This window comes from Microtus pennsylvanicus, chromosome 19 (assembly GCF_037038515.1).
Source record: "Microtus pennsylvanicus isolate mMicPen1 chromosome 19, mMicPen1.hap1, whole genome shotgun sequence".
In the NCBI taxonomy this organism is placed as follows: Eukaryota; Metazoa; Chordata; class Mammalia; order Rodentia; family Cricetidae; genus Microtus; species Microtus pennsylvanicus.
Window position 1 is genome coordinate 39,568,505 of NC_134597.1, and position 18,012 is coordinate 39,586,516.

The following is an 18,012-nucleotide window of genomic DNA, read 5'->3' on the forward strand; positions in this document are numbered from 1 at the left end:
AACACTATTCATGCTGTCACATCAGGTACAATGGCAGGCCTTGATGCTAACTCTCACAATAATAAAACAAGATGAATTTTATTTCTTTTTTTGTTTGTTTGTTTATTTTAATTTTTTAGTTGTTGCAAAAAAAAATTTCCGCCTCCTCCCCATTTCCCATTTCCCTTCCCTTCCTCGCACACATTGCCCCCTTCCCTACTCCCCTATCCCTCTCCTCCCCCGCCCCACTCCATTCCCCCTCCCACTCGAGAAAGAAGAGCAGTCCAGATTCTCTGCCCTGAGGGAAGTCCAAGGTCCTCCCACTTCTATCCAGGTCCAGGAAGGTGAGCATCCAAACTGGCTAGGCTCCCACAAAGCCAGTTCATGTATTAGGATCAAAACCCAGTGCCATTGTCCTTGGCTTCTCATCAGCCTTCATTGTCCGCCACGTTCAGAAAATCCGGTTTCATCCCATGCTTAATCAGTCCCAGTCCCGCTGGCCTTGGTGAGCTCCCAATAGATCAGTTCCACTGTCACAGTGGGTGGGTGCACCCCTCGTTGTCCTGACTTCCTTGCTCATGTTCTCCCTCCTTCTGCTCCTCATTTGGATCTTAAGAGCTGAGTCCGGTACTCCAGTTTGGTCTCTGTCTCTGTCTCGCTCCATCACCAGATGAGGATTCTCAGGTGATATGCAAATAAAGGAGAACTGCGGACAGACAACTGCTTAAGTTCTCGCTGTAGAACAGGATTTAAACTCTCCTCCGAAGAGGGGTCAGAGTCGGCATCATCTCACCTCTCCTTCCCCTTATCCTCCTCCTCACCTGGGACAAGAAAGAGAAGCTGCTGCACCTGCCCCCACCCCAAGCAGAGTTTCTGCTTCTTTCACTTTTCCTCTTTCGCCTTTGTCTTTCGCTGGAGTTTCTCTTACTTATTGCTTCCTCAGCTAGCAAATTTAATTTTGCTTTATATTGTATTCTGGCAATGTTGTGCCCCAATCTGTATAGAGAATGAGATGCAATATGGTTCACTAATGAGAAAATCTACATTGCACAGACAGGACCTATTTGTTCTCAGTTGCTTGAAAGCTGTTGACCATAGGCAAGAGCCTGTCTGCTTCTGCTGTGGTGCAGAACAGAGTCTGCTGAAATGCTGTAGGGGGATGTCAGCTCACACACATGGGCTTTTGATTCAAGATGTTGGCACTTGGTGCCAACTTAGTGCTTGGTTTCCCTGGAATTTGGTGGTCTTGTTTCAGTAGATATTTGTAATTGTCAATAAGCAAATGATTCATTTGAAGTGACTCCCGTTTCTGTGCAGCGCACACTTAAAAACAGTAACTGAGGATGTTGGAAAACATTTTCAATGTGACAAATGCCTATTAGTTTTAAGCTTAATTCTTTTTCCTTTGACGTAAATAGAATTTAGTTTTAATTTTTAAGGAAAACTTCCAACTAAGAAGCTGGGGAGATGGCTCAGTGGGTACAGAATTTGGTGCAAGCATGAATCCCTGAATTCAGATTCCTCAGCACCCATTTAAAGGCTGGGCTTGGTGGCACCCATCTGATGATGCTGTGGGGAAGGTGGAGACAGGATTGCTTTAGTATATGCTTCCCATCTGGTCCAAATGAATTAGTGGTCTCCAGGTTCAGTGAGAGCTCGGTCTCACAGAATAAGGTCGAAAGTGCATAAGGAGGTCAGGAAGATACCTGATATTAACCGCTGCCTACATGTAAATGCACACAACTGTGCATACACACAAGGACACTCAAACATGTGTAGAGCACACACACACATTCTCTGTTAGAAGTAAATATAAATTGGTATGATAAAAGTGTGTTATTTTGGTCACAGGACTCAGGGGTGTTTGTGGGCAGACAAGGGGGTATGGACTGGACTTTGGAGCTTTGTGATCTTAGGAACCCTGCTTGTCATTAGTGTTCATTTCCTCTACTGATAACGGGATACAATGTATCTCTCATAGAGATATGTATCTCATCAAGAGACACATTATCCTGGATGCACTGAGGTAGTACATCAAAGGTCCCACTACACAGTCAGGGGTTTCTTTCTTTTTTGACATGGAAATCATCTTGTTTGGGCTGAGTCTTGAGCAACCTCTTGCAGGTTCTAGGGTTTAATCCATACTTGCTGATTTGGTTGGACAGGAACATTATTCATTTTTATTTCATTTTATTTATTTCAAAAAGAATGGTCTATGCTCTCTGTGTAGAGTTTAGATAAGAAAAACTATAATTTCTTAACTAAGATTCTCTATTAAGGTCGTGCATCAGAACAAGTACTGGCAGAGCCTGTATAGCAGTGTGAACGGAATCTGATGATGTGAATGATGTTCTCCTTGTCAGTCTTCATTCTCCTACAACAAGCAAACATCAAAGGCCATGCCTTCTTACTGACCCAGGCACCTTCCCAACTTTAAAAAAAAAGGAAATGAAAGAGATTGCAAAAAAAAATCAAAACTCTTCTGAAATAGTATTTTGATTGTCGTAATTTCAAATGCAGTTTTATCACCTTGTAAGGTTAAAATGTACAATTTTGTTTCTACCTTATTTGAAAGTAATATGTGACTGATTGAGCACGCTACGTACATTAATATCCAGGAAAGAATGACAGCAGTTCCTGTCTAGTAATAAAAAGCAAGAACCAGCCACCCCCTCTCCCTATCAATCATTGTACAGATGCCGAAATACCACAGACAAAGTAACACTAACCCTTGATTAGCAATGTTGTATTTACCAATAAACATTAGTTTATGGGGAACACATCCAGAGTGGTCCAAAGTGGTTTGATGAAGATGGAATTTATCCATAATTGCTTCTATTTTTTCTTTGCAAATCAAATGTACACTGTGAGATTTTAAGAACAATTTCACAATGTCACCAACTGCTTCTTATATATCCCAGCTTTTATCTCTTTTCTGCATCAGTAGCCCTGAGATTATGATGCCTCATATTTGCCCCAAGAGGACTCCCAGATGCCCAAGTGACATCTGGAGAAGTGTCATTTTGGGAAAAAAAGTGATTATTTATTTTATAATAAATAAATGTATGATTGTCAAATCTGCTTAAACCCTTTGGGAGACAGGACTATGAAGATGACGTCATTGTCCTTTGATATGTCCAGTTAGTCTCTCCTATTGCGAGTCCTTCTCTCTCCCACTAGAGATGACTTATTAATCATAAAAGCTCATACATAGCTTAAACTTGTTACTAACTCGCTCTTACAACTTAAATTAATCCATTTCTATATATTGTCATGTGACTTGCGACTATACCTGTCCTCCAGCACGTCTTGCTCCCTCTGCTTCTTCTGGTTACTCCAAGCTTCTCCCCAATGTCCTCTGTGCCTGGCTGTCCTACCTATACTTCCTGCATAGCTAATAGCTATTTAGTTTTTTATTAAACCAATAAGAAGTTTCTTTGGCAAAGACATATCATCACAGTATACAAAAATTTATTCTGCATTACCCCTTTTGTATTAATAAAAACAAAAATGTTTAATTCTAACAGGGTAAAACTATATATGATAAGAATAATTATCAGAATTACATTCACAATGTCCAGTCCATTTTTATTTTGCAATTTTGGAGAAAATACTCCATTATTTATCCTATTTTTATCAGTCTTAAGTTCCATACCTAGTTTACCTTCTGTCATAACTAAGGAAAACTACCTAGTCTTTAATTCTATAATTTCATCAAAGACCCCAGAAGGATGTAATATTACCTGAGTAAGCAGGAAGTACAACGGAGCCACTTCCAAAATGACAGAGACATCTGTCTGCCTAGACAGTCACCCCAAGTTTCTCTGCAATGTTCGAGCATCCATATTCATCTTAAAGGTCTACAATATCTGATAGACCTTTCTGTGATGCAGGAATTTTTGAAGGACTATCCTACCCTGTTTCTTGGCAAATTTTAGCAGTCACTTTTTTGTGTGCCCTGTTTGTCCAGTTTGTACAGTGTATTATCAGTAGTTTAGGCAAGGGAAGTTTGATTGTTATAGATGACTAACTACTAACCTGTATTTTTTTAATATCCTAAATAGCTTTTAAAGTCTAAAACTTCACATAGCCTTTTTAAATGACATGAATTTTCATCTAAATCCAGTCGTTTCGGATTACACCAGTATGCACCTCAGGATCCTTAACATAAAAAAATTTTCCTAGGTGTTTTTTTTTCATTAGTTCAATGCAGAATTATTGAGCAGTGCCCATACTCCATATAAGTAAATAAAAAGAAAAGGCTCCTTCATGGGCACTAAGCATAACCTCAGAGTGGATACCATGACAATAAGGTATAGAACATATTAAAAGGAAAAACTCAAATTACAGCAAAAAGCATTAAGTATTCAATTTTCAAAGAGGACATTTAACTTTTAAAGGTCTTTTATATTGATGCCTTAATGTTTAAAGGTCTTTTATATTCACACCCTTCTGTTGGGAAGAAGTATGGTGAACTCTGGAAGCAACAGAGAACTCTTGCAAACGTAGGAAAAAAGGCTGTAAACTAAAAGTAAGAGGAGCAGGTACCACAAACATCCCTTCCAAGGCAGGCCTTCCTTCAGTTGCCTTCCAGCTGTCCATGCCACCACCTCCCTTCAGAGATGTCAAAGTCACTAAAACTGTGTATCTCTGCTCAAGTTAGTTAGTTAGGGCTGATAATCCCTCGGCTCTAAAGGATAAATGACTGCTTACAACAGAATACATATTCTTTTAAAAGAAAAATGAATATTTAATAAGACATTGAACTGGCTATGGGTTACAGGGGAGATTTCATATGTAAGTTCCTTTTCTCTCATAATCAGGCCACACCTGTCTGCATGAATGAAGTTGCCCTTTGGTATCAAAATAGAACATTTTAATGGTGCACACTCAAAACCAGACTACACATACACAGTAAGGAGTTGTGTGAAGAAATAAACATATGGGATATAGTGAAGAATCAGATTATAAGACAATAAAATTACCCTAGAATTGTTGAAAAACATCTGGGCAGCAATTGGTTTGAGAAAGGAGCTGATACAAAATGAGCTTTGTTGGGAGAGAGGGCATTGTTGCCATGAGAGTCACATGGGCCTTTGCAGTGGGAGGGCATTAAAAAGAAACAGTGTGTTATATCAGAGACAATATAACTGGGCCTTGCAGGTAGGATATGGCATCCCTTCAAAACATGAAAAGAGTCTCCATTAGAAAGGTTAGCTGACAGTAAAAGAGAAATAGCTGCTGTGGACAGAATGATGGTTCTGGGAGAAGAAAGTCTAGAAAAGATCCTTCAGAAAAAGCTCTCGAATGGAAGGAAGTATCTGACTTTTATATCTTCTTGAGGGATGGCAGGAAGTTCAACACCATTTGATCAACTTCAACATAGCATAGCCTATGTAACAATCGAGGAGCTATAATTTAATAGTTGTTAGGTCACAGAACAGAGGAGCTTCTTAATTCTCTATCAGGGAAGGAGAGAGAGAGAGAGAGAGAGAGAGAGAGAGAGAGAGAGAGAGAGAGAGAGAGAGCACTACAAGGGTACCAGGGGGACATGGCCTGATTTCTTTGAACTGTGAGATCTGGTTACTTAGAGTAAACATCGTTCTGAAGGAGCTGCTCCACAGTCTAATAGTCATCTGACTCCTACAATGGAATGGAGAAATTAAACCAAAAATCTGAGGAGCACTCTGTCTTTAGTCATTATAATATAAATGTTCTACCATCCTAACTGGGGGGGGGATTAAGTTTATGTAAAAAATGGATCCATGACTTTTCCTATTTCATCATGCACTGAGGAAGGTTAGTTTGTGTTTTGCAGTAATAAAATAACTCTATAAAATCATTCTTAATGGAATGCTCAACTGGCCGGAAAACATGAAAAACAGCAAAATAAAACAAAGTAAAAGCACTACTTTCCGTGAAGTAGTTGATCCATTCTCCTGATACATCAATGAAATACCATATACTTGGGATCATTAGGAACAGGAACTCCTTTTAAGGAGAAAATATCACATCTCTACAAAGCTACATGGGTGGGTATGCAAGGAAAGTAGCTGAAGCAGAGAGAAGGTAACTAGATTTTTTTCTAATACAGTCCTTAATAGTTTTGCTATTGTGCCAGTAGCATCCAACAGGGCTACCTCTCTACATCCAATAAAATAAAATAAACAATTCATTCTTAAAGAAAGAGGAGATGGGCATGTGTTCCCCAAACTTCTCAAATAAAAGCTGATCACCCAAGTAGTTCACTCCTCACCTTCCACTTTTAACCTCCCAACATCGATCTGGTACAATAGCAACCTACAGTGCTCCACTGTGAACTGCTACAATTAAAACATTTGTACTCTGCACATGCGAGAAAGGAGGAAAATCTCACTTCAATTATAGCAGTTAAGAGGTCTGAAGTAATTTTCCCAGCTAGCATTTGACCATTCCGTTGAGATTGAAGGAATCTGGTACAATAATAGTTCTTATTAATTCACCCTCTCTCTTCATTTTAAAAGAATATTATAATTCCTTTGTGATGCAAATTGTTTGGGCAATGTGATGGTGTAGCGCCTTGTGACTTAAAAGTCACAGGCTGGAAGGACAAAGTGTTGAAGAACAATGGCTAAGATTTACTGCCTGGCACTTCTGAAACGTTCTCCTCAAGATAATTTTATTTCTGATGCACTTTGCTTTATTCATTCATTTATTTATTTATTGCATTTCCCAGAAGGGATTTAAGTTAATTACTTTTTTTAATGTGACTTTGATATTTCGGTTTTCCCAAATCTTCCCAAGGAAAATGAAGGCAACATATCAACCTAGTTCCTCCTCCATTTTCCTAGAAACTTTGCATTAAATATGGGTGTCACACTGGAAAACTCCATCATAACAAAAAGTTAAACAATGCGTAAGATTTACATTAGTAACATCTCATTAACTCATCATCTAAAAAGCTTTTATTACATAATTTTCTTCATTCATGAAGTTGTTTTAGTGTCCTATTTTTGTCTTTTCTGACAATAATTCTAAACTTTGATAAGTGCTGACCTCCATAAAATGATGGAGATGAATTCTCTCTCTCTCTCTCTCTCTCTCTCTCTCTCTCTCTCTCTCTCTCTCTCTCCTCCCTCCCTCCCTCCCTTTTTTTCCACCATCCCTTTGGCTGTCCAAAGCAATTAAATTAGATTAATATATTATTTCTTCCTGACAGCTTTCTCTTTGGAAACAGTTTAAACAGCACATCATTTATTTCATGAAAGTATTTGCCGTGTCCTTTAAAACATTCATATTATATAACCTATTGACTGTGAAACCAAATAGGTCTACCTGTAAACAATTTCAGTTTTGAGACAACAAGATGCCTCAGTTGGTCAAGGGACTTACTGCTAAGTCTGCAGGCTTGAGTTTGATCTTAGGGACTCATCTGTAAGTGTTAAAGAACTGATTTCCACAAATTGTCCTCTGACCTCCATGTGACCCAAACACATACACAGATAAAATTTGAATTTTTAAAGTAAATACATACAGCCACTCACTTTCAATCATGAGATATTAGGATGGGTACTTCGGGGTCAAGATTGCATGTCTGAAATATTTGCGTGAGAATAAAAACAGTTCCATAAATTACGTGGGCTAGCATCAAAGCAAAGCAATCATAGCATCCATTGGCACAGTGGACTTTACCTTTAAACTGTAAACCAAAAGCCATCCTCTCTCCTTTATGTTTCATCTTTCAGAACATTTTATCACAGAAAAAAAATTAACTAAGATGGAGGGAGGGGTAAAGTTTTCTTTATTACTAAATGTACGAAACCTGGATGTGCTTTTTCTTCCTGGTCTAATGTAATAAAATGTACCTCACAATGTTTACAGAGAATGGCTATACAATATTAAATATGAATCTAATGGATCCTATATCGCTAACTCCCACCTATCAGAAAATACAAGAGAGGTAAAAGAGTTAAATGTAACAACTGTGAAATAAATAGAGAAAACCAGAATGGAGGACATTTTCTAATTCAATTGCCAAGTTTCTGCTAAATTTTAATCTTATCAGATGAAAGAAGGGAATAAGAATAATATTTTTTAAAAAATATTGAAAATATTGAAGGCTAAACAAATGTAATTTGTTTGAGTTCTTAATGTAAGAATGTGAACTACAAAAATATGTCTGGAATCAAGTGAGTAGCCCTCCTTACACAGATGACAAATGGACTGAGAAAGAAATCAGAGGAGCATCACTCTTCACCACAGCCACAAATAACATAAAATATCTTGGAGTAACTCTAGCCAAACAAGTGGAAAAGTTTTATGACAAGAACTTTAAATCTTTGAAGAAAGAAATTAAAAACACCAGAAAATGGAAAGATCTCCCATGTTCTTGGATAGGTAGAATTAACATATTGAAAATGGCAATCTTACCAAAAGTAATCTACATATGCAATGCAATACCCATCAAAATTCCAGAAAAATTCTTTACAGACCTCAAAAGAATAGTACTCACCTTCATATGGAAAAGCAAAAAAAAAAAAAAAAAACCAAGATAGTGATAACAATCCTGTACAATACAGGAACTTCTGGAGGCATCACAATCCCTGACTTCTAACTCTACTACAGAGCTACAGTACTGAAAACAACTTGGTATTGGCATAAAAACAGACAAGAGAACCAATGGAACCAAACTGAAGACCCGAATATCAATTCACACACCCATAAACACCCAATTTTTGACAAAGAAGAAAAAATATAAAATGAGAAAAAGAAAGCATATTCAACAAATGGTGCTGACATAACTGTATATCAACATGTAGAAGAATGAAAATAGATCTATATCTATTGCCATGCACAAAACTCAAGTCTAAATGGATCAAAGACCTCAACATAAAATCAACCTCATAGAAGAGAAAGTGGGAAGTACATTTGAACACACTGGAACAGAAGACTACTTTCTAAATATAACCCCAGTAGCACAGACACTAAAATTATTGCTCCTGAAACTGAGAAGCTTCTGTAAAGCAAAGGACATGGTCAACAAGAGAAAACAACAGCCTACAGAATGGGAAAGGATCTTCAACAACCCCACATTGGACAGAGGGTTGATTTCCAAAATGTACAAAGAACTCAAGAGATTGGTCATCAAAAGAACAAATAATCCAATTAAAAATGGGGTACAGACCTAAACAGAGAACTCTTAACAGATGAATCTAAAATGGCTGAAAGACACTTCAGGAAATTCTTAGCCATCAGAAAATACAAATCAAAACAACTCTCAGATTCCATCTTACACCTGTAAGAGTGGCCAAGATCAAAAACACTGAAGACAACTTAAGCTGGAGAGGATGTAGAGTAAAGGGAACACTTCCGCATTCCTGGGGAGTGCAAGCTGGAACAGCAGCTTTGCTTATCTGTTGGGAAGTGGTGGGAGCTGCAGACTCAGACTCTAAAATTCCTATAAACAACTTGTTTTCCTCTGCTCTGAGCAGACTGCAGCTCTGAGCAGGAGATCCTGATTGGCAGGAAAGGTGGTTCTGATGGGTCTGCAGCTGAAAGAGCTGGGGCCTGACTATCAGTTAAGGATCCCTATATAAAGCTTCCTCTGAGCTCAACAAATTGGCATACTATAAAGAATGGCCCGTGTCTCTGTCACTCTGTGTGTGTGTGTGTGTGTGTGTGTGTGTGTGTGTGTGTGTGTGTGTGTGTGATTTTAAGTCTCCAGGCCAGTTCCCTGCTCGCATAGCCTGTCCTGTAGTGAAGGACTTCAGGACCAGTAGTTTTTACAGGCAGGGTTTTTACAGTTAACAGTACATAGATTTCTCAGAAAATTAGGAAACAACCTTCCTCAAGACCCAGCAATAGAACTTTTGGGTATATATTCAAAGGATGCTCTATCATACCACAAGGACATGTGCTCAACTACGTTCATAGTAGCATTATTTGTCATAGTCAGAATCTGGAAACAACCTAAATGCCCCTCGACCAAAGAATGAAGTACTACACAGTGGGGAAAAAAGATAATTACATCTTGAAATTTGCAGGCAAATGGATGGAACTAGAAAACATCATATTGAGTGAGATAATCCAGACCCATAAAGACAATTATCATATGTACTCACTCATACATGGATTTTAGATATAAAGCAAAGAAAAAACAGCCTACAATTCACAATCCCAGAAAACCTAGACAAAAATGAGGACCCTAAGAGAGACATACATGGATCTAATCTACATGGGAAGTAGAAAAAGACAAGATCTTCTGAGTAAATTCGGAGCATGGGGACCATGGGAGAGAGTAGAGGAGGCGGGGAGATGAAGGAAGAAGAGAGAAGAAAAATACATATCTCAATAAAAACTATTTTTTAAAAAAAAGTTCACTAAGTACTGTTCATGTTACACAGCCATTATTGCTAATCCATAGGTGAGAGAATATTGCTGTGACGTTGGGGGAAATGTCTGTGTTTTCAGAAGGAAATCTCAGGAGTGTGTAGATATGAGGTTACACAGCACTATGATTCTCCTTTTAAAATATAGCAAAGGAAGAAAATCAAGCAACTTTTCTAAAACCTTAAAAATTGTTGAACTTAAGTGATTCATTTTTGAGTGTTCCATCATCTCAACCCCCTCACCCCATTCAGTTGATAGCTATAAGATATCACTTTGTTTAATTTTTTTCAAACCCCTTCTTCCACTCAACCCTCTTCCCTCAAAGGATTGCTACATCAATAAGGAGGAATGGTGCATCGTGTGCTAGCTGTTTGTGGTGAGAGGAGCTGGTTTCCCACTCCCATTCAGTTCTGTCCTTGGACATTGCATGGTTTCTGATAGTGTTGCTCCAATTTCCTTGAGGCTCTGCAACTAGGAGCCTATTTTAATTGATGAGGCTCCTTACATTTTGAAATTTCCATTAATAGACAGCCTTTGATCAGGAACACATTTGTTTTGCTAATATCAATAATATGTAATTTTACCCTATCCCGGCGTTTACTGAAGCTAATCATGTACTAGCAAGAAAGAGGGGCAATAATTGATCACATTTGCTTTGCCTCAGAGAGAGGCACAGTGATCAGTCTTAGCGGACTGCCTTAATGAATCAAAAGTGATGGATGCCAGGCGCAATCAGGACTCCCGCCTGGGCTTCCTGGGTGTGCTAGGAGCAAGCTGTCCAAGGTGCAGACACAGCAGTATTGGGAAGCAGGCAGAGCTACTCTCACAGACTTGTTTACCTTTTCTCTAAACGATGCAGCACTGTTTTTTATCATTGCCCTTTCCTGCTTCAGACTTAGCAATGCTAATTCCTAGGCTTGCGTACATTTTTCCCAGTGGTTAATTTTAATCCTTTTTCCTTTATTAAGTTTCATTTTCCAGCTTTTTTCAAAAAAAAGCAATTAACGAAATGGCTTAAAGGCTAAATGGGAGAAAATCATATATTCTTAGGAGACCACCGTTTTCTTATTTATGTTGTAATTTTTGTGCTCGGAGAAATGGAAGGAAGAGAAGGCAGCTTGATAGTGAAGTAATACTGTGCAAGACAGAGCCCATACATGTGACATAAAGTGGAGTGGTTCCAGTATCCCCACCTCTGTCATTATAGGTTTCACTAATTTCTAGTGTGCAGTAATCTAAAAAGAGAGGAATAATTCAGCTTGAAGTCACCATAGGATTTTAATCATAGAGTTTGGAAAACAAGGAATATACCAACTTCGTTAGTGGTGCAGTGTGGAAACAGTTGGGTCTCAAATGGGTCTCCTCAAAGTAAAGAGCACTGGAGAAAAGGCCAGGTTCAACATGCATGTTCAAAAGCCCTGTGCATGTGTGCATCCCCCACGTCACCCTCCCCAACAGCCCCCATTAAACAATGAATTTTTTTACCCACATCTTGAGCCCCCATTTTTTTCGTTTACATTTTAGTTACATTGCTGTTATAAACATTAACAGAATTATTTTTTAATTTTTATTGAAATGTACTCTTTACATAAGGTTTCAACTGTAAGCACATGGCTAGACAAGTCTTCACAACAGCATACATCTGTGTACTCCAGTCCTTTGTCATAGCAACAGAACAGGGCTGCCAGCCTGAAGAGTTCTCTGCGACCCTTCCATAGGCTCGTCCTGCCTTGACATCAGACACAATGTAGTTTCACCTGCTTGAGAACTTCTTAATAATAGAGAAAATATTCCTAAAGATTGGTGTTTGGCTCTAGGAACACTTTTGACCATTGCTTTTGTCCTTAGATGGAATCCACAAAATATATAAATCTAAATTAAAGAATCTAATTTTCAGTTTATAGGAATATTGGATATCATTTTGATTTTTTAAAACTAAAAATGCTACAAACAGTCAAATTCGTTCTGCTTTTTTTTTTTCTCTATTTTTTTTTAAAAATAAATTTCCACCTAAGAGTGACATTACCAGGTCACGTTGTTAAATTTTTTAACTAACCTTAAATTTTTTGTTAAAGTTTAGGAGAAAAATAAGAAGCACTTTTCCAAAGAGTTGGCCAATTTACACACCCAGTTCCCCTCCCCCCCCCCACACACCGTTCATTATTTGGTGTGGTCTCATGCAAATTTCAGTTTCATCCACCCTAGCAGATGTGTAAAAGTATGTAGTTTTAACTTGTATTTCTGGTGAATATCTATGCTGATCACTTTGAGTGTGTTTGGTCACTACTGGTAGTCTTTTAAAAATACTATTATTATCATTATCATTAATAAATGTCTATTATAGTCACTTGTCATTTTAAAATTTATTCTTTGTTGCTGACTTATATAAGAATTTTGGCTCAAATCTCCCATCCAAATACTAGGCCCATCATATCCCTCAAGGCGGCATGTCTATAGACAATTTTACATCTAAAAGTATTTGAATGCCAGTCAATAATGTGTCTGTAATTTCTTAATCTGTATTTTAAGGAGGAAAATTCTTAAATCCTATTAAATCCAATTAAACTTTTTTGGGGGCCAGTGCTTTCACTGTATTGCCTAAAGAAAAATTTGTTCTACCTACCAATGTAACAAATATATCATCCCTTGCTTGCTCCCTTTTTATAAATTTCAACTTTGTATTAGTTACTGATCATATTAAATTAATATGTATTAAATTAATATGTACATATGGCATGAGTTTGGGAAAACATTTCTTTCTTGGGGGAAAACAAACTAAGAAAGATTGACATTGAGGAAGGAAGAAAAGACAGGATTGTGTTATATAATCCCAGAAGGGAATGTTTGAAAAATACAGAAAACCCCATTGGTCCAGTCAAAAACAGAGAATTGTGTACTGCCACTCCCAGACACACATCTTTCATGGTGTATGGTTCCTAAATAGTGATTGAATCCAAAGGTTAGACTGATAGAGAATAAATGCACTCTCTGCAACATAAATACTCCTTCCCCCAAGTACATGAGTGCAATTCACACACACACACACACACACACACACACACACACACACAGAGAGAGAGAGAGAGAGAGAGAGAGAGAGAGAGAGAGAGAGAGAGAGAGAATGAGAAATAAAGAAAACAGGAAAAACACAACTTTTCAAGAGCTTTAAAAAAGCAATAAAACCACAGAACTGTTGGTTGTGTCAAACTGAAAGGGCACACTCATGTGTCAGTTTAGCAGATATATATATATATCTCAAATGCTTATAACAAGCACAGTTTTTGAATGAAGTGCTCATTCAAAATGTTCATTTGTATCATTGTCTCAGTGATAAAAATTCTTTGAATGAACCCTAAGAGACTTTTTATACTAAACCTCACCATGTTCCCACTGAAAAGTTTCACCTGAACACTACATATATTTTTGGTGTGCTGTACTGTGCATTTAACAAACCTTCCAAATGGTTTCATACCAACCAGATGCAATGACAGTGCCTATTACTTCTTTATCCACCTTACTTAACAGTTTTACTAGCTGTTCCTGACCTAAGGATACTGCTGCAAGGAACCTTACTATTCAGACTCTTTCACCAACAGGAAACTAAATAAATTCCTCAAAATGAAAAATTGATGTTTACGAATAGGATATAAATATAGATGATAGACAGATAGATGATAGATAGATAGATAGATAGATAGATAGATAGATAGATAGATAGATAGATAGTAGATAGATGATAGATAGTAGATAGATAGATAGATAGATAGTAGATAGATAGATGATAGATAGATAGATAGATAGATAGATAGATAGATAGATAGATAGATAGATGGTAGATAGATAGACAGTAGATAGATAGATAGTAGATAGATAGATAGATAGATAGATAGATAGATAGATAGATAGTAGATAGATAGATAGATGATAGATAGATAGATAGATAGATAGATAGATAGATAGATAGATAGATAGATAGACAGTAGATAGATAGATGATAGATAGATAGATGATAGATAGATATATGGATATATAGATAGATAGTAGATAGATAGATAGATAGATAGATAGATAGATAGATAGATAGATGATAGATAGATAGACAGTAGATAGATAGATAGATAGATAGATAGATAGATAGATAGATAGATATGATGACCATCAATAGGAAATATATTTGTATCTATTAAATATACTATATATGGACATACACTATATATACAAATATATTTTCATTTATACATATATTATATATATATATATAATATATATATACATAAATTGTGACTTTTTTCTCCCAGTCTCATTCATTCCATTTTGCTTTTTCTTCCCCTCCTGGGTTCTTTGCCTCTATGATGGAGGCTTCAGCTCCTCAACAGCCACCTTGGCAGCAAACCCAGTCATGGCCAGGAGGCATCCCACTGCTGGAAGCTATTAGTGCCATAGTTGTTAATGACTGAGCCAGTTGAGTGTGCTGATTTAAGAGGGAGACTTATTCCTCGGCACTCCCTGGGGCCTTGTTCTTAAATGAGATGCCTAGGCTGTTTACTCCTATAGAATAAGGAGTATTAACTACTAACCACCACACTTCAAAGATCAGCACATTGAACTGAAATAATAGAGAGCTTAAACGCACATCCCCAAACCTTCAGTTAGGAAACTCCCATGGCCTGAAGAAATCCAACAGTCCCAATTTTTGCCTAAGGAAGGTGGATAACAATGCCATTTATCCTGGTTATAAATATTGTTTTCTTCTGAGGACTAGAGCATGAGTGAGGTACAGTTAAATTTCTTTCAGGAACTAAACACATTAGAAGTAACCTGCAAAATCAATACCAATTACTTGCAAGCAAAGGCTGAAAAATCATTGAAGCTATTGAGTGTGCACGGAGGCGAATGGCTTAAAACAAAGAAAATACTGGCATGGCCCAAAACTCCCACAAAACAGGGAGAAGTAGGAAAATTTTCTTCCACTTTGTTTGATATTTGTGTGTTAATCTGTAAAATCCAGTGAATGTTATATTTAAAGGGAAAATGAAAGGAGCAGCAAGCATTCAATAGAAGAAAGAACTTTCTCAATTCCCTGGCAGGGGAGAGGCTTGCCGGGCTGTCCCAGTAAGTTGAATGCTTTCAGAAGGTGGATGTGGATGGCTTATCTGCATAAACCAGCAAGCCTTTCATTCAGAGTCCAGAGAGTCTGCATGCCAACACTGTACCTTTCATGTCTCAAGATTTCATTTAGCAGGAATTCACTTTGAGGAGCTTGCTAAAACCCTTGCTGGTTTAATTGTGTTGTCTCTCTCTTATTACAAACACTGAAATAATGTCTTTCAAAGTCCTAGCATTTTTAAGTTCTTATTGCAGATTAAACTATCACAGAAAGTAGAATTTCTTCCCTTCTCATTATCTTTCAATAGTAAAGATAGGTGCTTCTCTGTATGATAGGGACCTAGATGCCCTATTCTTGAGCTTAGCTTTAATGTAGAAAGTCTAAACATCTTCTGAGCTTTGACAACACATTTGAACCCATGACAAGTGTGCTGTGACTGTGGCTGAGGGTAGAAGGATTCAAACAACTCAATGTTTCTCATTCTTCTCAGCCCTACTTGTCAGGAAAGTAAGACAATATGGACTCTGCACCCACCATTAACTTCATGTCGGAAGGAAAAAATGGCATGTGCCTGTCACCAATGCCAGTCCACAGAGAGTTCTTTCATTCTCCCTTTGGCTGCTGTTTGATGAACTTCAGCTGTGCTTGCTGTCAGAATGTTTTCTCTTTTAGACTAGATTAACTACATATATTAACTACATATATTAATCATGACATTGTTGTATGTGCAGAAAAACAATAGAAGTAACTTCCTGACAGATGCTTAAGACTTCCCCAGTCACAGACTTTTGACGTGGTCTATAGCACCAAATATGAATTCCCTCCTATTATGTGGGAATAAACCCCAGTCTGAAAGTGCTTGATTACCCCCATAATGCCTTTGCCTAGATAGTGACTGTTATCATAGACCGTATCCTCTTCAGAGGTGGGATGTGATGCTAGAGCGTGGTGTGCTCAGCTCCAGTCTAACAGAAGAAAGCAACACCTCACCCTCACTGTAACCTGGTCTTCTCCAAACATTGCAAACACTCCGAACAGACAGAGAAAAGGTGACCTAAACATATTAGGAAACGTCATCTCAAAACATCACCTCAATAAAAGTCCCTTATGGCTTGCTTTCTACTTTCTCATTAAATTTGGAACTTTATATTAATAGGAATCTAGAGAGATAAGTGGAAATAATATTTTATGTACCTAATATTTACCCGGTTTTTTATTTTTCAAAGGAATTAAATTATTGGTATTCGATAATTTTATCCTTTGAAACAAAAATAATTCTTGCTTCAATTTCCTATGTTCCATTTGTTAAAGGAAAATTGAAAGAGGAACCAGTATATTTGTATCTGTCTCTATGAGTTTATGCAGTTATATATTCTCTCAACAGGGCTCCAATGAGTGTTCGCAGTAGCACTGGGTTGACTGTTAATGGAATATTGACCCAATAGCTTATTAAAACAAGTTCTTCCTCTCTAGTGAGAAGTGACTTGTTTGGTATTGTAATTGCACCCAACACTTTAATTCATGTTGAATAAACCTTAAGAAGGTTTGAAATAATGCTGTAAGTAGAATAATTTAATATTTAAAACAAGAGATTTGTGTGGAGAATCTATGATTATCATTAATAAAAAAGAAAAATCTATAATATAATAATACCATCCCTTAAATTTACCTTAAAATTTAAAATAAATGTTATAGAAAAAAGAAGGCTTTGGGAGGACATGAAAAGCAATTGAAACCACACACTCACTAAGTGCAAACATGGTCATGTTGTACTGTTTACTTAATTCATAAACAAATGGAAGATAGGCAGATCGGAAGAAATTCACCACTTAACAAGTGGCTGGAGTAGAGAGTACTCTGAGAGCATGGCCAAGGAAAGTTTTCTAGAAAGATAGTGTTGAACAGAGTACTGGAGGTGGTGCAAAGGGAGGTCAGGACCTGAGAGATCGGTCAGTCATGAAGAACACTTGATGCTCTTCCAAAGGACCTGTGTGCAGTAACTGCATGGGACAGCTCACCACCACTTCTAAGGACACTCTAAGGATTTCATGCCCTCTTTGGCCTCCTGAGGTGTCCGCACACATCTGACAGAAATTCATGCTGACCTACACATACACATTCTTGAGAATTTTGATGGAGCCTTGTGGTGGCCACTTTGACATTCTCTGTTACTTTTGTAGAGGAGTACTAGAGTCATATAAAAAAAGAGCCTGGGACCAGCAAAGAATTACTGACTGGAATGAGTTCCACAATAGGCCAGACACATAAAGATTTAGAGAAATACCAACAACAAAAAAACTAAGGAACATTTAAATAGAAACATAAAAGGAATAATTGGATTTTTTCTTGATCTTTGAATTATAAATAATGAAGAAATTCTATCTAATTACATGGTGATTTAAATTTTATAGTAACATAATCCTATCCTCTTTCTGAACTTAGAGATGATAATCCTGATTCTTTAATGAGAACAATCTCACAATTTCATATCCTAGTTGATATTATTTTGACTTAAACAATTCCTTACCACTTAATCAGTTTATACTAATCAAGATTTT

The 18,012-nt window shown here is 37.3% G+C and overlaps 1 protein-coding gene across 3 annotated transcripts in view; it reads left to right on the top strand.

The window, feature by feature from the left end:
• Cntnap2 (contactin associated protein 2) overlaps positions 1 to 18,012 on the top strand; it is a 2,084,252-nt gene that overhangs the window by 1,487,464 nt on the left and 578,776 nt on the right. The gene's annotated exons all lie outside the window — the stretch shown is intronic.